This window comes from Falco peregrinus, chromosome 2 (assembly GCF_023634155.1).
Source record: "Falco peregrinus isolate bFalPer1 chromosome 2, bFalPer1.pri, whole genome shotgun sequence".
Lineage (NCBI taxonomy): Eukaryota > Metazoa > Chordata > Aves > Falconiformes > Falconidae > Falco > Falco peregrinus.
Genome location: NC_073722.1, coordinates 116,116,370 through 116,137,704, shown reverse-complemented (window position 1 = coordinate 116,137,704; position 21,335 = coordinate 116,116,370). Strand labels below are relative to the sequence as shown.

Sequence of the window (21,335 nt, the reverse complement as noted above, 5' to 3'; positions counted from 1 at the left end):
GAAAAAAAAATCCCAAGGTTTAATAAATGTCAAGGGCAAAAGTAGTCCTGAAAACAAAGGAAAGAAAAAAAAAAATCAGCTTGAGAGGACAAAGGGAATAAATAAACTGAACTGCAAACCCAAGCGAGTGTTTTGGGTGTGAGGGGAGGAACCCAGCCTGTGTTTCTGGAGAGCTGAACCCTTCGTTCCTGCTGTGTGCTGTTTTAATCACCTCCATGCTATGAAAAAGGCTGTTCTTACACTTCTGTTAACCTGAGTAACTCACAAGTCTGTTTATTCATTTTTTTTAATTAATTTTATTATAATTCTGTTTATAAATGTTTATAAATGAATGTAATCATTCCTTTATAAAGCCCACAGAAACTGCTGACATTTCTCAAAAGACCCTCTGGGACTTCACATTCCCATCAGTTTGGACAGCAGCATGAGCAGTGCTATCCCTCCCCGCGAGCTACCAGGGAGCTGTGCAGAGGAGAGATCTCTGCAGGAAGAAGTCTTTAACAGATACACCACGAAGCAAACTGCTACTGCCTCCCATCTCCTACTCCAGCAGCCTCCCTGCAGGTCTTCACCATGCCGGGTAGGTGAGACAAGAGGAGCGCGTGCACCACTCATATGTGTAATACCACTCCGACATCATCCAGCACCCTCCTGCCCTTGCATTAAAGGGATTCTAGGTCTGTCCTGGATGAGCAGAATTTCCTGGAACCCTTGTACCTCCAAGCATAAGGTGAGTTTCCTTGACTTTTCTTAGTACAATTAAAGAAAGCAGTTGTTTCCAAGTCTCACACTTGAAAAGGAACAGGAGAACACACATGGCAGAGGTTAGTCCCATGCCCAGAAGGTACTCAGACACAGGTGTGGCTTGGCACTGAGAACTGCCCCGGGACGGAACCTTGCTGCCTAGAGGATGAGGAGAAAGAGACATGAATGTATTCCTCCACCCTGGCCCTCTTCTGTATCTCATCCCATGGGAACATATTTATCTCTGTCCTCCTTGGAGGAGGTAACAGGAGAAACAGGTCCAGCGTGATGCTTTTTTGTCTTGGACATCCAAAGACTTGGTACACCAAAGGCAGCACACATCTCCTTTGTTTTTAATGAGACCATTTACCCAGCTCCCAAAAGATACGTAAGGATTTTGTTTTATCTTTAAAATGCGTAACTCAAGCCAGAACCATTTGTTCCTTCACTTTTGCTGCTTTCATCTTGGCTGAAATACACTACAAGAACAACTTCCAATGGAGAGCACAGAGTGAAGCCCAACCCAAAGGAAAACAGTGTGTCTTCACTTTGACCACACCGTTTGAAAGACAGCCGATTCCTGGTGCTTACATCGGTGCTGGACACCACGGCCCTCACCTGCACATGAGCTGCCTCTGCAAAGCAGTTTGATAACTGGAGCTGAAACCCTGAATAAAGCAGACCTAGCCTTGCAAAGCATGCCAGGCTTTTATGGCTAAATAACTCCTGTAATATGCTGTAATCACAACTGCATTGCAGCCTGGTATTATTTTCATAATAAGCCTATTTTATAGTATTTTACATCCAGGTAAGCTCTACAGGGCTGTTTCTCACAGAGCAGCTATATCCCATTCTCAGGGAAACCTCTCCTGTTTAACATCCCCACTGCAGGTTAATAAATGCCATCGTGTCATTTCCTCCACTGGTTTTAGCAAATGTCAAAGGGCAACATCACCGTAGCAGAAACCAAGTGTAGAAAAGAAAAACAGCAGGCATCAATAATCTCTGAAAAGTTTTACATCCTTCATCCAAATTCTTCTAGGTTTACTTCATATTCATGTTTACTTTGAAGAAAAGCTCTGATTTATTATCATTGTTCAATCCCAATGTTGTGCTGAATACCAGCAAGCTGCTGGTGGAAACAACTAGATATAACATCCCTCATTTCTGAAAGCCCAGACCATCAAAAGCCACCTCCTTTTCTAGAGTTGTACAATAAATGCAGCAGAAAAATGAGTTTGGTTCAAAGTTTGTTGGAGAGATTCTTAGGTCCATCTGGCACTTCTTTTTAAAAAGCAAAACAAACAAAAAAAAAAGCCCTGCCAACAAAAACTCCTTAAACTACTACTTCAGTAAGATTAAAAAAAGACAGACTGAAACTCTTCATTAACCGTAATTCTCAGGTTACCATGAGATTTGTGTTGGGAACACTTGAACTATCCTTCCTCCCCCATCCTGCGCTTCAGTCAAAATGATATTATTACTGTTACTGAAAAAAAAAATAAAAAAGTAAGAGGCTTTAAGGAGCCATTTTGCCCAAGGAAATGCACAGTGTCTACCAGGAATAATAACTGTACCAAACAAGTGTGCAGTGTGATCATGTTTTTGGAGTGAAAAGGCGAATTGACAGAGATGTGTTTTAGGATTGATGTAGTTGAGTGACAGATCATTGCCTAAAACCAGGCCAGTCCACACTGCAGCGGGCTATAGGAATGAGCAGGCACAGCACCAGCACACACCTCTCCCCACGGCTGCCCCCACACATCCCGGCACCCACACAAAGGCGCCTCTCCTTCTGTGGGAGGATTCTGCATTTCTGGAAGCATCGCTACACAAGAAAGGCTCTTCTATTCACCGTTTGGAAGCAAAAGTCCAAACAGGCCATTCGAGTCTGCAACATTCCCTGCTCCCATGGGGAAGCCCCAGCAGGAGCCAAGGATCAAAGCCCACATACCCACCAGCATCAGCTGAAAGTTTTTAACTAGGATTTCAGCAAGATGAGCAGTGGTTGAATGGCAGCTAACCAGCCAGCAGAGACTGGAAAGAGAAGGCTCCACAGTGACAAATTGGCCCTGAAGCAGGAGGAAAAACAAGGACATCCCATGAGATTTGTCTACCCATGCACTTTCTTGATTGTCCACCCCAGCTACAGAAAAGCAGCAGCAAGACAAATGGGTGTGACGTGATCTTCCGCAAGGAAGAGTTTTCTGTCGGTTTTCCATCTTGTATCTGTTGTCACAGGCTGTTGATGGGCTGCCGCTCAGAGGAGAGGCCAGTGATGGATGCTGCCCTGACCTAACAGCAGTGAGGCCTCCAGGCCTTGACCCATGCAGGTTCCAATTAGCCAAAATTAGTCAGCTGTGGCCAGGGTTTGTCTTCCTTTAAACACCTAACTGTGTGAAAGCAACAGTCCCTTTCTCCAAGTTGCCCACTCAACCCTTTGTGGCCTTACACCCTTCCCCAGGGAGCCTCCTTCAGTTTTGTTTCTCCTCTTCGTGAGCCATGCCAATCATTAAAGAGCCTTAGCAGCCCCATTATCATCCTGGGCAATTCTTAACTCATTAGGCTTTAAAGTTGTTGGACTGCAGAAAAAACCCCAAACCAAGCAAATGCTTGAGCACGATACAAGGATGTTAATGTTTTACCCCACTGACAATGACTGAATCTGTGGGACAATTATTACGGATATTTCCATGGGTTTAGTGTTACTTTTTCCTGACATGAGGTCCTTTGCACGGCATCTAATTAAAAATGGAGGAGTTTAATCTGCAGCCAGCCTCAGAAGTTGATTTGAATTCTCCCACTGTGAACTTTCAAACATGGAAGCATGCCTGTTTGCACCGATGGGATCCAATATCCTGCCTTTGCAACAGACTTCTTACATCCTGGCAGGCTGCACGCCTATGATTGTGCCAGACTGCAGCATTAATAATTCACTACCTGATCTGATCTTTCAGCATGAAACACAAGTAAAGACGACATTAAGTGCTGCTTGGATGCCCCTCCTCTGCCATTCTCCTATTGAGTCTTCAGATTGTGCTTAATCTAATGGGAATTTAGTATTAAATTAACACAAAAAGTCACGTCTTAGGAGGTCAGAACCACATCTACTGCTGAAGCGAGAAATCAGGCTTTCCTGCCGAGTTCACCTTTAAAGCCAACATTTTTATTTTCGTTTGAATCTCTGTATCAGAAGGAGATGAAACGCAGTTAGAATATGATGCAGGAGAGGACAGCAGAAATTTTAGATTCCTAATGAATAGCATATTAACACTTTTCCCCTGGCTGTGTGAAAAGGCAGATCACCTGCAGAGATGAGAGGCTATTCCCCTTCTTGAGGGGAAGAACACCATTTTCTAGGGAGATTTGCAAGTTTTTCCTCTGTATTGCAACAGAAGGAAAAACCTCCTTTCAGAGAGAAAACTGCACAAAAACATTTTGATATGGTCAAAAATTGTCCGAGCCATTTCACTAGTGCCAGGTGACACTCAGCCCCACACACAGCTGCACTGGCTGGAGTGAGGAGCTGTGGACCAGGTACTCCCAAAAGCTTTCTGCAGTGGTGGAGCTGCTGTTACCAGAGTCCTCAATACCCCAGGTGACCTAAAAGCTTTGGCAAGCTACAAACATATTACATCCCAGGTCTTCCCCTTCCCAGGAGCTGGATTTTGTTTCAAGTAAATAAAAACCAAAAAAACCCCAAAAGCCAAAAAACCCCAAAAACCACCAACAACAAAACAAACCACCCAAAAAAGCACCAACCCAAACCTGGAAACTTGAGGAAGGTAACCTCAATTTTGACAAAACAGTTTCTTTCAAAGCCTTTTGTAGGACATGCAGATTTTCAAGTGGTCCTATGTGGTTTCTATTTGATGCCTTATTTATTGCATCCCAAAAGCTATTACAAGGAAGGAAAAATACTTATTCAAAATATACTGTTGCTATTTTGCACTCATCCACTGCTCTGGCGCTGTTATCACATTAACACTTGGCGATCCCCAATAAGGTCAATGCCTTTGTCTGTCAGCCTGGTACAGGCAAGAGACAGTCCTTGCCCCAAAGACCTTAAAATATAAATAGATAAGACAGACAAAGGGAGAAAGAAAGGGAACATTTCTATCATTGTCACAGATAGGAAACGGCAAGATAAAATGTTTTGCTGGAGGTCAGTGACACAGAGCTGGGGAAAGAACACTCTCAACTCTGTCAAGTGTCTTTAACCATGAAGCTGCCCAATAAAAGCCCGTATTTCACCCAGCGTTTCATGCAGATCCCTGCAGAGATGCCCAGAAAAGGGAGCTGTAAGGCATCATTGCAGACCTTCAGAGGTTTAGTTTTCAAGAAGAACTTCTGAAAGGGGATGAGGCAGGAACACCAGAAGTTTGACCAAAGCTAAGTCCAAAAGCAGAGACCAAAAATCCCAAGTCCAGACGCAATCTCCTAAGTACACACAAACAGAGGAAAGCAGGCAGGCAAGCCAGCCCAGCCCAGAGCTGCTCCTCAGCATCCGTGCCAGCAGAGGAAAACGGGATGCTGTGGTACAGAATTCACTCTCCAGGTGATAAGGGCAGGAAAAATCAGGTAGCAACTGGGGGCAGGAGGGGAGGATTTAACAGCCAAATTGATCTGCCTTTGGTATGTCGGTGACAGCACAAGGATGTGGACAAGATGCCTAGTTTAGTTCCACATGCCCCAGAAAGACAGATACATTAAAAAGACAGCAGGGCCTGTCTTGGGCAGAATCCAAAGAACTGAAGGACCGAGCTCACCACTACCCTCTTCACTTTTAAAGAAAGTCAGGGTCGGGGGGATGGATGTGAGGGAAGCAGACCTTATGGCATAAGCAGTTCTGCAAAAGAATTTGCACTTCAGCCCTATTTAGGGGCTGGCATATGCCCTGTCTTCTGAGATTTCCCACCCTTTATTCATTTTTCTCCTTGTGTCATGAAAGATGTCAGAGAAAGAGCTTTCTCTGACAGGCTTTATGTCCCAGTGTATCAGGGACAGCTGGCTCTGTGATTAACTGCGCTGTGTGGTGGCTCCCATCCCTGGCTAGGACATGTCAAGCAGGTAATGTTAGAAGTCTTATGTTGAAACAGAGTTTAAGAGTCTGTTTAGTTAACCCAGGTTAAGATCTGCAGTTTCTCTCTCCTTTCTCTGCCTTCCCCCAAGCATAACTGGTCACAGGAATCTGCATTTTTTTGGTTTTTTTGGAAGCCTTTGTCTTCACAGAGTCTTCACATCTGCTGTAACTCAAACTAAAGAGCAGTGCAGAAAAGTCTGAGTTGTAGCTGCATCACTAACAGCTTCCAATGTGTGATTTGTGCTCAGGGTTGTTGCAGAACTATGGGCTCTGACGCAGGTGGAGAGGCTCCACTGTGGTGTTAGAGCACAGGTCAGCATCCCAGTCTGGGCAGCCACCGAAGAGCTGGTCCCAGCTCGGCTCTGGCCCAAAACTAGTGGTGCTGGGGTTAGTCCCAGCCTGGGCGAGTGTCAGAGCAAAGCCGTGTGTGCACTGCACGGTGCCTGCCAGCCCACCATGCCCAGCTGAAGGGCAGGGGAGGGCTTGTGCAGCATCAGCCTGGACCAGGATTCATTCCCAGCTGTCACAAACCCCTTCACAACACAGAGGGAAGAATGAAATCAGTTAAGCCAGTCCTGGAACGCAGGCATAATGTCTTCAGCAGAAAACAATTCCCACCTGCAATACATGGGGTAGGCACTGACACAGCACAAAGGTACCCCGACCTGTAACGGGGTCTTCAGTTGCTACCATACCCCCAGACACCAGCAGAGCTTGCATTTTACCCAAACCACTTCCCTTTCCCAGTCCTACAGCCTGAGACCCACCTTGGCTTTGCCACCCAAGTTTCCCTGTGGAAACCAACACCCCTCTCCCCGCTCTTTGCTTGAACACAGACCTTCCTGCTACAAAGTGCAGGCTGTGGCTGTAGCTCCTGAGCTATCCAGAGCCTTCACTCATGTTTAAGGAAAGCTGGAATTACTGATGGATGGGAGGCTCTGGCTCACAGTTCTTTGGTGCTGGTTGCTCCCGTGCCAGTAACTATGCCAGTTTATGCAGCCCTGGTGGGTTGGTGCTCAGCTGTCCCAGGGGTGTTGCAGAGCTATGGGGATCCTCTGCTTTCCAGAGGGAAGGATCCTGCCCAGCTCGCACAGGACTGGACCCAACCAAGATCGGGAAATGAGAGTGTTATGAGAAACAAGCACATAGCCCAGATCAGAAACACAGCCTACCTAAACAGGACTGATGATATGTTGCATCCCATCAATTTGTCCGTTCTTAACACAACTCTTGGAATACTTTGTCATCCTTTTTCCTTCCTCACATCTACTACTCTCTCCTCTGCACTTCCCACAGACAGTAATGTCTTCCGATTCCCTCCTCATTTTTCTCCCCAAACACACACAGCCTGCTGAGCAGGGTGGGGAGCAGAGGCCCCTGCTAATTGGAATCGTCATGGAGATAGTTCGTCTCACAAGAGCAATGCAGCCAGGGATGCCCCAGCACCCCATCCCGCCTGCAGACCCACACCTGCCCTTTGTCACAGCTGGGCTGCCCAGACCTGGAATCTAATCCCAGGAGGGCTGGGGAGGGAGGTTATTTTATCTTCAGAGAAAGGCAAACAGGATGGGCACTCATCGATCTTGAGAAAGAAACATTAGCCAAGTCAAACACACGCCGGGGTCTGGAGCAACAGGATGTCCATGATGTAATGCCTGGATTCACCTTGGCATCTCCTTTTACACTAAGGACAGACTTGGAGAGAAAATGAATAGATGCGAGTGCAGGACAAAGGAAATTTGCAGAGAGCAAATTAACCAAACCTGTTCTAAATGAGCACTGGCTTCCGACAACAGAAGGCAAGTTCAGGCTCACTGCTGGCAACCACCATGCACAGCACCATGAGACCCACGAACCTACCACCACCTGTCCTGTATGTCCACCCAGGCCAGGTCCCCACCTATCACAAGTGTTGTCTTCTGCTGCCTTAAGAAATTCAGCTATCCACCAGAACACATTTGCAGGGCCCACTGCAAAAAGGTTTTCCTCTTATTTATTCTGTGGTGGTGCCCCTGGTGAGATGGAGATCTGGCTGGGAGAAGAGCCCACACACCCCAGCTGCAGCCAGCCGTGGCTCAGCATGAGCAGAGACAAAGGCACCTTGGCAGGAGACGGGAACAGTGGGACACCAACTTTCTGCCACATCACATGTGATTTTGTGCTACAACGGATGCAAGGACTCCTGCAGAGAAACTCCTGCTGGCAAACTTACCTTTATCCAAGGCTACAAGGCTATATTTTTAGTTACTGGCTCAGACCCTCTCAATTCTAGCCAAGGAGCACGTAGGAGGCAAACCAAAAAGCCGTTGTAACCACCCTCACACTGTCCCTTTCTGGAGCCAGCTGACAGTCATCCCAGATCACCGGGTTCAGTCAGAGCAGCAGTAGGATGACATTGGGACAGGGAGAAACAAACAGCTCCCGGCTCAGCCAAGGCCATCTATCAGGAGCCAGGAAGCTACTTTGCCCTTAAAAATGTTGGTGAGATAGGTACAGCACAAAATAACCTTTCAGCTCTGGTCCTGGCCTCCAGAATCAGCACACCTGAGCCAACGAAACTGCTGTGACTGCAAGCACCAGTGTGCAGAGGTCTGGTTTGCAAACACTCGTGGAAGCCCTGTGGTCTCCATTAGGACTACAATGGTCTGAATCTGTTTCTATCACCAGTGAAGGTTTATGCTATCTCTACACCTTCACAAAACAAGTTCCCTGGTAAAACAGAAGCCAAAAGATCCATCACTCCTCTGCCAAACCTAGCTGCCAAGGGGCAAACGAAGAAAGCTCCAATGAGCACTGTCAAAAGCAAGGCTCCAAAGTCTAGGTCATACCAGCCCTCTGGCAGGAGCTCCAGCATTTTGAAGTCTACGGTGCTTCCCAAGTCTAACTGGCACAGATGGTACCAGGAGGAACCACGGTCCTTCCCCTGCAGCCAGTTTCTCTCGCCAGAGAAACGGGAAGAACAGAAACATAATTAAAAAGCATTGGGGAGAACTTAATGGCAAGTCTGCAAAATGGGTGGTGGCTCTGTTGGAGCTGAAAGTCAAAGTTCTATTTGATCTACTCATTTACCACAGCTAGTTCAGAGAGCTGACTACTGGCATGGACCTCAAAAGTTTATTTCCTTGCCAGTATTCCCAGGCTTGTATTACCTTCTTTAACAATAACACTATAAAATTAGACCTTCGTTAATGCCGAATTGCACAGTAATTCACCAAAGAGAGCAAACAGACCTAATCTGACCATCCAGGCATTGATTAAAAGGAGCACCCCCGAGAACGCTGTAATAAAGACTCAACACCTCCAGTGCCTGCCATTAAAGACCTGTCTTTTTGCAATGATTTGCCTCATTAAGCCAGGCACCGCGGACCTGCCATCCCTACTCAGATGCCTTCCGACCCTCAAAACGGTTGCAAATGGGAGGCAACACATCCCACGGAGGTTTCCCTTTACCCAGCCTACCTTCTGTTTCTGGTTAAGAACTTCTAGCAATTACTTTTAATGCCAAAAGACAATGTTTTCCAGCTGATAGGAGATCTGTACATTTCCAATGGGAAATGAGAATTTATTTTAGGTGGCTTTTGCTGGAAGAATGCTTTCAGTAAGTGGAGGGTCTTCCCAGTCCCCATCCTTCCTGAGGAAGCAGTTCATACTTCCTTTGGAAGTTTTCATTCTTTCAGTAAAATATAGTTTGTTTTTAAGCTGCAAGTTTTTGTTGTTTTGGCATGTTGTTACCTCTGGGGATTTAACAGTTTAATATTACTTCTTTGAAAAAATATGAAACTGACCTAAATGGGACCCTTTATCAGAAAAAGCCATTAAAAGCTTTAGAGAAAATTTTGTCTAATTAAGAATTGCTCTTAAAAAACACTGTAGTCCTGCTCAGATTTAACTTCTCCCTGCTTATTTTATTTACAGCCTGCACCATGCTCCTTAGCAGGATATCTAAATCAACCCCAATCTCAGATATAACATCAGCCCTTCCCTCAACATGCTACCAGAGATTTGCGATTGTCAGCTTTGACTTGGAAACATTTGGGTGATAAACCATTTAAACGGAAGAGTTTTCAAAAATCTCTGTTCAGGATCAGCACATTGTAAAATTGCATGTCATAAACTGAGTCTGACAATTGTTCAAATCTGTACTGAAAGCAGAAACTATATCTAAGCAGTTATAGAGAAATATTATTTAGAAAGAAAGAAAAAAAAAAGGAAAATCAGGTTCATCGGAGCATTTCTGAACTTAAAAAAAATTAAAATATAACCAATTTTAAGGTCTACAGAAGGTAAACAATTGACACAAAAGAATCCCACCAGAGACACCTCACAGTGGCTTTCCATTTCTGACCAGCTCTAGAAGTCATTCAAACTTAGCAGTAAGAAGAAAAGTTGTTTTAAATAACCAACTTTGCCCACCTCTGTGTCCCAGAGTATCTGCAGACCATTGCTTCCCGGGCTGAGTGAGCAATCGCATGGGTCTGGCTTGGCTTAGCACAGTAGGGTGGAAAAAAATGTCTTTCCTTTGGCACTTTTGTTTCCATACAGGCTATAAAACAACAACAAAAAAGCCAGATCCAAAATCAACCTCCTGATCCAACAGCAGCCAGCCTGGCACTTTATCCACATGTTACAGTGGAGCCAGCCCAAGTGTAGCACCAAAGAGAAAGAGCCAGGAGTAATTCCTCATGTTTATTTTCTCTTGGTGTGCTAAGTCCCTGCCAGGCAGCACCGCTCCCCTCAACGGCTCCACAGAAGGTACCTGGGGAAACTTAAGCAGTGGGGAAGGTCCCCTGCGCCCCCTTCACCCCCCCAGACTGGCATCCACCCACCGCTCTGCAGGGAGAGAAGGCAAAGAACATGCAACAGCCACTAACATTTATTTTAACGTCCAACATTTGCTCAAAATGCTCATCCCCTCAGCCTCGCAAAGAGATGAGCTTTGCTGCAAATTTGGGTCTCCCCCCAAGAAACACCCCCACCCTAACCCCCTCCAGCATCATCCCTCCTTGGGGCCGTTAGACCCAGACCCTCCTCTTGCAGGGTCAGGACTCCTCTTCCCCCAGGCACTTCTGGAAGCTCTGGCTGCTCAGAGCTCCGTGCTCCATCCTCACCTCCACAGCTGCCTCCAGGTTGCTGCTCCTCCCTCTTACAAGGGCCCAAAAGACACTTGTCCAGGATTAATATGGAAGGTGGGCTGCTGAAAGGGTTTGGAGGCTCCCAGAGGCAGCTCCAGGACACAGTGCTGCTTGTTTTTCAGAGAAGGTCCACTGCAAATCCACCCCAGAGGAGGAGGTGCAGGGACAGAGGCAGGTAAGGGGAAAAAGCCCTCTAGCTGGCCAGGCATCCCAGCAGAGGATCAGCAAGCTGGTCTGTGCCAGGGCAGCAAAAATGAAGCCCAGCCTCTCTGGCAGGTGGGTTATAGCAAACGCAATCACTGGTGGAAATGGAAACACTCGCTGAGAAGAGCTAGGTGTGCCTCTTGGGATGGACCACAAATTCCCAACCTCTATGAAATTCAGTGCTTGCAACCCTCCAGCCTTCACCAGTGCCACAGCTGGACTGATGTGCCCTCGTGCCATCCTGCGGCGCAAGGGTAGCTCCTCAGGGACCCCCTTCCTTTTTCTCTTGCCCAGCAGAGGCACCAGGCAGGAGCCCTGCAGAAGGTGATGGTGTGCTGATTTCTTTATTTCACCCTTTGTTTTCAGCTTTTTAGAGTTATTGTAGAGCTGAGAAGGGCTCTGAGGTATTTGTTCCTAGCAATCACCCTGACTGCAGCATGGATGGGCTGCGGCTCCACACCAAGGAAGGTGAAGGGGGCTGTGGCATGTCTCATCCAGCAGTTTTTGCAGTATCAAGCTGATTCACCTCCACTTGTGTCCTCTAACAGTCAAATGCTTGTTTTCTAACCACAGTGGGATTATTGTTGTGAGACTGACATTATCAACCTCCAGAGCTGAACGAAACACCGATGCATGCTGCAGTGCAGGGATACAGCCACCCTCAGCCGAGCCGATAGTAACCCATCTTGCAATAGCAAGGGTGAAGTTTCACTTGTGCACATGTATGTACCCAACAAACATCCATGCTGCTGCCACGACAAGCTGAGTTTTCCCCTTCCCAGCAGCTGCTGATCCTGCCTGGCATTAGTGCTTGCATGGGAACAAGGGAATAAACACGGAAAACTAAATGGTTTGGAGGGTTGGACATTGGCAGGGTCTGCTGCAAGATCCAAGCAGCTCGCTGGTTCTGCAGAGGCAGGCAGTGTGTACGAGGGTCCCGGGCGGAGCAGAGGGGGATGGGGCTGGAAGCTGTACCCATGCCCGGCAAGCCGCGGAGCGGAGGCCACCAGGATGCGGCTGGCTGAGGTGCCCCTTCCCCATCTTCCCTGACCAGCTGCTCGGTGGAGCACAGCAGAGGGAAGAAGTCTTCATGTGCAATTTCTTTCTCTCTCGTGAGCATTTTTCATCTGAGCCCCTTTGTCTATGTAGAACATCTCACTGTCACAAGAAAATGTCTCTTTTTTCTCCCTGAAAATGGTCCTTGAAAGCCCTCAAACCTGCCACTTTGCTTTGCTTTGCTTTTGTTCCCTTTCTTTTCCCGCTGGCCCTCTGTCCTGCTCTGCAGATAAGTGATCTGTTCTCACCCTCTACCTTCCCAATTTGCCTCTGTAAAAGGGAGATGGGAAGAAAAAGTAGAAAAAAGAATTATAAAAATAAAATTTGAGGAAAAAATTGGGGCCAGCTTCCTTTTCCTACTGTTATTCTTGCTGAATACTTTAAAAGTTGTTTTTTATAATTATTTTTTTTCTCTTTGCAAATTAATTTTCAGCCAGCTTTACTTAAGCTTGTTATAGATGTAAGGGGGAACTAAGGGAAGGGTTGGTCAAAAAAAAAGCCCAAGAATTTTTTATTTTTTTAAATCTTCATTAAATATCCATTTTTCAAAACCAATCATGACCCTCACGAACAAGCAACGCTTCACAAGCTTTTCACTCTGCTACATTTCTATGATCTTTTTTTATTAGCTGTGTTTATTTTTCTGTCCACCTGTTTCAGGATTCTCTTTCAATGGGCTCCTGGCAAGGGCCGAGCCGATCTTACACACACAAACCCCAGCCCACTGAGCAGAAACCTCGTCTTCAAGAGAGCGCTGCAGAGACTTCCCTGAGCAGCTAAACTCACCTGCGGCAAGCCAGAGGAAACCTGTCAGATTTATCTTGTTTGATTCTGGCCAGAAGAAATCCTGTAAAGTGGGGCAGTGGGAGGATGCAGGGGAGGGTGTTTTCATCCAGCCCAGGATGCCCAGGTTGCTCGGGAAGAGGCTCGTCAGCTTCTGGGCTGCCCAGGGCTGCCTGCGGAGCACCAGCCCTCGAGTGCTGCTGCTGCTCTAACCCAGAGCACTGGGGTATTTGAAATTTCAATTATTTATGTGTTCATGCTGTGGGTTAATGCTGACTGACACTAAAACACTGCCTAGATTTAGCTTCATAAAAATTTTATCCCCACTATGAACTGCAAGTCTTTCTCCAATTTCATTTAAAGGAAACAGAGTATTGAAAAGCCTACTGAGGAATTCATGAGCAGCTAGCTACAACCTCACTTTTCCTCCTAGCCAAATCCTGGGACTTCATTACCATGGCAACATATCATAATTTTAATTCCCTTCCTGATTGCCACTGCACAGAGACCAATACATCTGCTTGCTTCCCTGGGAGTCTGCCATGCACTTTGCAGCGGGTACAACATGGCACTTGCTTCTTGGGGCTCATGAGGGATCCAGAAAAAGATGCTGAGTCCCTTTTTTCAGTGGAACACCCAGAAAAGGTCAATAAAATTCAGCAAACCCAATCCAGGCAGTGTGGATGGTCCTCTGATCTTTGGGCATCTCAAACATGCAGGCATAGCCCAATGCGGTGGGAGCTCCTGGAAAGAACAAGTTTCGTGTCCTTTGTGGGGTCTTACAGGTTACAGGGAGAAGGGCGGGCAGCTTCCACCACTGAAATGAGAACTGGAAGAGGTATGAGGGGTGTCTATGAAGACACGAGGTCTCCAGCGATCACAAGTCCCTGCTTCAAGGTTTCTTTTATTTTAGCAATTATCACACTCCAAGGCATTTACAGGATTATAGTCTCTGGTTTACTGTAGCAGGTTACAGGCACTGCAGCTGCCTTTCTGAGCTCCTCCACTGCGCCTGCACAACCCCAGCATCGAACAGAGCTCCCTTCGCCGGACCTCGGGGCTGGGCTCTGCGCTGGAACCTGCAGCCAGACCCTAATCTGCCAGCAACACCCTAACTGGCTGTTATCTTAATTATCTAATTCACGTAAAATCTGTTGTTCACAGCTGAAAAGCCTCGTTCAGACTCAGAGCCCATCCGGGAGCCCTGGGCGGGGGGGGTGGGGTGAGGGTGGTCACAGGCATTTGGTGCTGCTCTGTGGATAGTGGACATCAGGCAGTGAGAGCTGCAAGAGGCTCAGACAAGCTCAGCCAGGGACGAAGGCAGTTGCTCCATTTTTTGAGGGTGGGACCATGAATCAATGGAGGCAACATGCTGCAGCCCCCGGTGCCCGTCGCAGCCCCCCGCTTGGGCTGAGAGCTGCAGTGGTCCCCTCTCTGTACACCCCAGCAAGGATGGAGGTAGTGGGGTTCTCCCCTACTTTTTGAAGACCTCCCATTGGCAGAAAAATCTGGGTGGGTTTTTTTTCCCCATCAAACCCCCCACATTTGACAAAGTCTCCTGGAAATTCCCAGCACTGACAAGGCAGCTGTGTGCATCAGTAACTCACCTGTGACAAAGCGGCCAGCAGCAGAGATGCACACGCAGGTGAGCCGCTGGTTTCTGTAGTGCCCGTCACTCTGAGGTGCCAATGGAAAGGACCTTCTGGAGTATGGACCTGCCCTCCAAACTCACTTAAACTGCATTATACATATGTATTTAATCCCTGTGTGTAGATATATAATATTTATTATATATATGTATTTATAATGCCCAGTTTTGTTCCAGACATCTGGAGAGTCACAACTCATTTAAGCACAGAAAAGGCATGGAGATTCACCTTTCTTTCAGGGCAGGAATGAATGCTCCATTGAAAAGAGCAGACTGAAATCTTCGTGCTCTGTATGTAGCTACAAGCCAGCCTTTTCCTCCACCTCTAAAGATCCAGCCCTCCCTCTCGTTGAAGGGTTAAAAATTCTGAACAGAAACCACAGTGTTTTCCTTCTTTTTCTGAGCCTTTTTATTTAGTTACCCTTTCATTATTGTTTCCCTTCATCTAAAATAAAAGTAATCTAAGTAATTATAATCATAAAATGGATGTGAGCAAAATGGGTACTGCGAGGTTTATAAAATACAAATTTCCCTTTTCTGGGAAATATAGTCTCTCCTGCACTTAAACCTTTCAAGCTCTGCCCAGGCTCCTAAGGTGGCACAAACCCCACAAGGCTTGTAACGCCCCGGAGAGGAAATCACTTAAATATCCAGCCCTCCCCAGCAGATGCAGGGCTGCTAACCAAGTCCTTCAACTTAAGAGTGTGCTTCAGCACCGCCTTGAACGGGGCTGCTGTCCTGTCAGAGCTGGAAAGGATCGGTGTCCAGCATAAATTAATAAATGCCTAATGGATGAGTTTGCTAACACCAGGCACGCACAGAAATGTCTTCAGTACGGGTGAATCGTCTAGCTCAGCTGAACGTGCCCAACCCCCCCTAAGTGCCACCAGGCTGTACCTGACCCATGCCAGGGAACCCATACACAAGCAGGAATCAGCTCCTCAGCCAGCAAAGGACCCCTTTTGCTTTGGGGTTTTTTCTTTCCTTTCCTTTCCTTTTTTTTTTTTTTTTTTTTTAACTGTTTTCTGAAAATGACCCAAGAGAACCCTTCCTTGATGTTCACTAAGCAGTTATCGGCAAAATATCACTGATGTGAAAACCAGGAATCTTTCTTAAAGATTGCGTGTATCCAAATTGCTCCAGCCTGATCAAGTCCTCTTTTCTCTTTTGCTGTTCTTTTATTTATTTTTTGACTGATAACTGCTCTCTGCATGTAAGTTAGGCAGAAAGGGGGAATTCCACTTTGATTTGGGAAAGGAAAACACCAGCTATTAACCTGAGACATCATGTAATCTCCATTAGAAATTATCTTTTATTTCCAGATTGCTGGAATACCCTTGGAGAACAGCAGGCCTGACGGTTGGGTCCCCCAGCCCCAGGGGAACTCCTGGTTCCCCTCTGCAGCAGCAGGTAAGCAGCTCACAGCCTGGCTTTGTGTTCAAAACCCACATTTCGTCTTTCATGGTCTGTTTGCCACTTTTGCGCTGGGGTAAGAACTGCATGGGAGATGGTAGTGTTTGTAAATGTGGTATCCCAGATCCTCTGCAGTGTCTGAAATGGATTGCAGTACATCCCAAAAAATTAACTTAATTCAGGTGTATGGACCAAAACTTTCTCTACAGATCCTTCCAGAGCTGTTATTTTGCCCAGAGCAATCAATTAAGATTTTTTGAGAAGGCACTGCTTCACAGCTGCTTCTTAGACACCAGTATCCTCAATGGCAAGAAATAAATTCTCATTACTTTAAATAAACTCTGTCATTTCAAAAAGTCTCACAGCTTTTGAACTGAAGAACTTCTAACTATAAAAACTGACATCCCTGCTGCCTGGCGTAGCCTCACCATGCAGCCGTCCGCAATCCCAGTGCAATCCCAGCATAGGGCACTTTGTCTTCAGCAAAGTGGGGGTGGCTGTGCTGCTCCTTCACAGCCTGTCTGTGGGATATGGGCACACTGCTGAGGGTGGGGAATCTTCTTGAGCGTCCTCACTGATGTTCAGGAGGTGAAGAGCCAAGTCTGAGCTGTCACCACAATCTCCCTGCAGTCAGAGCAGGGGAGCAGCCACTGCCAGAAGATGGTACCATTCACACTAAAGTCAATGTGCATGGTAGAAACATTTTCCTCCTCCCTCCCATACAGAAAGCTGTAATTTAGAGTCTACATCTATGGAACGTTCTCACCCACAGCAGGAGGTGAGATGAGTCCCACCTTGGCCTCACTGAGCTCATCTGCTGGGAAAACCCTGCAGGCTCTGCAGCATGAATGCCTCCAGCCCGGCTCTCCGCACGAGCATCAGCATGGTCTGGTGCAGGACAAACAGCCCCATCACAGGTGACAGCAGGGCCCTTTCAGGAAAGCGTGGAACCCTGTGGCAGTGCTAGGAAGAAGGTAAGGCAGAGGGATGTGCCTGAGCTCACCACAGCACGCCCGACCTCCACAGCAAGTTGGTGGGTCTTTGCTAAAGGGATCAGTGATTTGATTTTCTCCTTGGCTTTTCTGCCCATGTACTTGTCTAGACCTCTGTGAAATCCTAGGAAGGCAGATGTACCAACCGCCCAGTGTAACAAAGTAAATTTTTACACTAAGTACATTTTTTTTTAATGTGCTGACTTTTTGGCAACATGACTGCCAAGTTAATCAGGCATTTCTTTAACCAGCTTTAAAGGATTTGTAATATTATACTCAGTTATTGAAGAGCAGAGGGAAATTGTTTGTCTGATTATGAATCTGTTATTTATTGTGAATTAAGAGCACAATCACCTATTGCAGTCAACAGCAGGATATTTTATCCCAGTTTTAGGAAGGTGGGGGTAAAAATCTGCTGTGCCATGCTACCAAATGACATAAACCGACTCTGATCTCAGAAGCCACCTCCTGAATACTAAAGAGCTGGGACATAATGGCTTTTAAAGAATATAGTTTCCAATTAGGTCATTGGTTTCAAACACAGGGTGTACTAAATTAGTAACATTTGGTGGTAAATTTCTTTGAAGTTCTCATTAATCTTGGTCTTGGATTTGAACTTTTCTTGGCCATGTTCCTTATAGAATTTGGATCCCACTTATGTCAAAACAACTGATTAGCCCCACAGTTTGAAGGCAGGGGGGATTAGGTAGGGCGGGTGTTAGGTTTCATGAAAGGCCTATTTACCTAGTCGTTTAGCATGACCAAATAGCAGGGCAGCCAACAGGGGTGACGTGTTGGAAAAATTCCAACCTTCCTGGCTCATTAGAGATCTCCACAGCAAATGGTAGCATTGCGTTTGTGATAAGAGCCACTGTTCAGATTCAGCTGTCTACCCGGTCCAGACAAGGGCTGAGGGCTTTCCTTGACCTGTGATGGCTCTCCTGCATAACCAAGCTGCCCACCTCTTCAGCTCTTGTGAAACCAGTGGAAAGGAAGAAGTGCTCTGAAGGAACACATTCAGGTGATGTCCCTTCTTTTTTGTGAATGACCTAAAGCAAACTTCCCCCCCAAATCAATTGAATTCTTTCCATCTGTTACAACACATTCAAAACCAGGCTTCTGAATAGCTCAGAATCACCAAACCCAAGAACTGTTAAGAAACTCAATGGGATGCTCTCATAGAGCCTCTGTCTAAAGAAGCAATAAGTTTAATTCATGAACTAATGAACCATAGCCCAGAGGAGAAAACACACTTTGAGTCATGGCAGCAGTGAAGCTTGGGAAGCTCTCAATAGGACATGCTGCAGCGAATTGAACCTGCAGCACTCTCGTGGCCATGGTGCACATCTCCTTCCTGAGGCTCCAATTAGTCAAAGAACAAAGAAATACACCAGGAGGCCTTTCCTGGAGATCACAGCCCAGCATCAGAGACCTGACAAGCAGAAGACTCAGAAGTTTCATGAAGAAACTTGCTCTGTCTTACTGAAGCATGAAACGATGGAGAGCAGCCTGAGGGACAGGCTACTGTTGGTCCCCAGGGGACACCTGGTCTCCAGCCAAGACAGTGCCAGCCCCGGAGGGTGCAAGGTCAGCGTTCCTTACACGTCAGGTGGATGCACGCAAACTTGGCACAGCTTCAAGCCCCTCGTCACCTCTTGCAGTTACTGCTCACTTCCATGGTCCTGGAATGGGCAGGAACAGCATTTCTGGGTGGTAAAGCTGCATGAGACATGAGCCAGTCTTCACATGGCTCGGATGCTCTTGGCAGCGCCCTGTGAGCGGTGCTGCTCCTGCCTGCTGCTGGAGATGGCTACTTTGTTTTGCAGCTGAAACGCACGAGGAAACTGCAACTGGCGCAGCAGTGGCAACACTTGGTAAGGAGCTCTGAAGGCACCCATAGAGTGCTCAGCCACAACAACGTGGTATAAAAATAAGTTAAACCCATCTTTTCCTCAAAAGAAAAAAACCCAAAATCTTGGGATTGGGCTTTAATTTGAGGAAATCATTCATTCAGGTCTTATTTTGTATGAAACTCTTCCTTCCGCCTCTAGACAATCTATCTAAAACACTGCATCAGTGATCAGAAAGTCCTTTCTTACACCAAAACGCAGTGAAAGTCTGGGTACAGACCTTGTTCTCACCAGCCCTAATAAACACATTCAAGCTTCAGCACGGATCCAGCCCCACTGGCTTTGGCGGGAATTCTGAACATTAATAACGTTTGTACATATGCAGAGGTGTTTGTAGGATCACGGCCACACAATTAATATAGAACTAACTTTAATAAGCCTAATTAGGGTCATTCCCCAGTAGTGTGAAAAGTAGCACTGATACTTATTGGCTGGAGAGGGAAAAATCACAAGTCTGGTCAACCACGTGTTACTTTCCCACAAGTTGGTGACCTCAGGGCAGGACTTCAGAAATCTCTCCTATAAAACCGGAGCTACAGAAAATCAAGTTGGCTGCATTTAGATGGAGCCATGGAAAATACTTGGGGCTTGGTGGTTTGGTGGGTTTTTTTGGTTTTTTTTTTCAGCAGAACATTTTGGCACAGAACCATTTCTTCCACAGTTAGGAGCTCGGTAATGTCCCTCATGTAATGATGTCAAAGCACGGAAAAAATAACCAAGAGGAGGAGAAAGAGTGTGTAGGACCCCTTTTGGAAGGACTGTATTCTAAAGAAAGGGAGCTTTTTATGGTGTTTAATAAAAGTTACACAGTCAAAAAGAGAAGTCTGTTGTGGTGCTTGCTGTCTTGCCTCCTGCAGAAAGGCAAGAACACGAGTGTAAGCTGCAGCTGAAGGACACATGGCACAAACCCAGCTCACTCACCCGCTGGCTTTGGGACCTTGTTTTGCCACCATTTATGAAGTTCTCCTCAACAGTCATTTCCTCCACTTGCCCTCATCTCTCTAGCTCATCTCCCCAGCCCAGACCAACCAACCCAAACCCACAGGGTGCTGTGGGCTTGCCTGCACTGCCCACCCTGACCCCAGCACCTGGGTCCATCCCACCTGGCCAAATCTTCAGCAAGTCCAAAGACCTTGAGCTGTCCTTTGAGCTTTCAAAGGAGACACTAACAGCCATTTGAAAGCTGGATGGTATCCCTGTGCCTCGGGGGAAGGGAAGGCGTCCTTTCCTGGGGTGAACCATGACCATCCCCGACCCATGGACATCACCAGTGCCTCCAGCAAGAGGATGGTGGGAGAGAGCTGCCAGCCAGCGTGGGTGCTCAGCACTGGAGGGAAGGTGGGAGTTTTCCAGGGTAAAGCGTTTCCTCTGGTACGCATCCAATTAAAAATCATTTGGTGGCCTACAGCAGCTTCTCATCTGGCATATCGTGAAACCACTATTTCAGCACAATTTACAGCCTTTTGGGAAAGGGAGAACTTGGTTATTTAGTAACTTCCCCGCTCGCCCTCAGGAAGGTCAGATCCTTTTGTTCCCTGCCAGAACAGTGAAAGCCGTAAACTACAGGAGGGAGAGTGTGTTGGGAGCTTGTACTTACAGTGTGGTGCACCTGGATAACCCTGCAAACAGCCGTACAGTGCAGGGAGGTCACGTATGGAGAATCAGAATATTATGGGATTGATGCATCAGAGCGTGGAACGCAGCAGCAGTGCTGGAGGGCAGCTTATGAGCTGAGTACGACAACACAAAGTACATAGATTAGATGCATTTTACTGAGATTTGGATGAAATCTGCTGCTTAAAAGCAAGCATTCAGTGGACACCAGGAGGGGCTGATCGCCATTAATTTCCCCTTCCTAGCCTTTTTCCCGTTAGGAGACGGAAAATAGCAAAGCAAGCTTCAGATTTTCTTCCCCACAAGAAACACCACTTCTCAAGCAGTGTGGTACTCAGCTTTGCTCCCAGGCTGCGTTGTCAACTTGCAGGGTATTGTAACGCTTGTATGGTAGCATGGTGAAAAAAAATAAAGGCTAAGGCAGGAATGAAACTAACTTGCCCAGGACCTCCCCCCACAAGAGAATATTTATTAATAAATTTTAAAATAATCAGGATTTTTAAGGAGAAAAAGTTAGCAGCGTCACTTCTATGTTGCCTGGTGTCCAAAGTTTCGGGGCTGTGTAATTGTTGTCATTTTCAGACACCTCAGACAGGCTCGCATGACACAGATACTACAGGGGGAGAAGCCAGCTGAACACACAGCTAATTGTTGCGCTGTATTTTCCCATGAAGCTCACTGAATTTCCAACCAGGGGTTTGGGGAATAAAGTTTAAAAAATCCTCCAGGCTCAGAAAATTCACAAGTGAGAGAGGA

At 46.7% G+C, this 21,335-nt stretch overlaps 1 long non-coding RNA gene across 1 annotated transcript in view; it reads right to left on the bottom strand.

The window, feature by feature from the left end:
• Positions 1-21,021, bottom strand: part of LOC114011812 (uncharacterized) — a 69,267-nt gene extending 48,246 nt beyond the window's left edge. Inside the window, exon 1 of the long non-coding RNA XR_003553908.2 lies at positions 20,563-21,021. This is a non-coding gene — a long non-coding RNA (uncharacterized LOC114011812). The remainder of the gene's footprint in view (positions 1-20,562) is intronic.
• Positions 21,022-21,335: the final 314 nt, after the last annotated feature.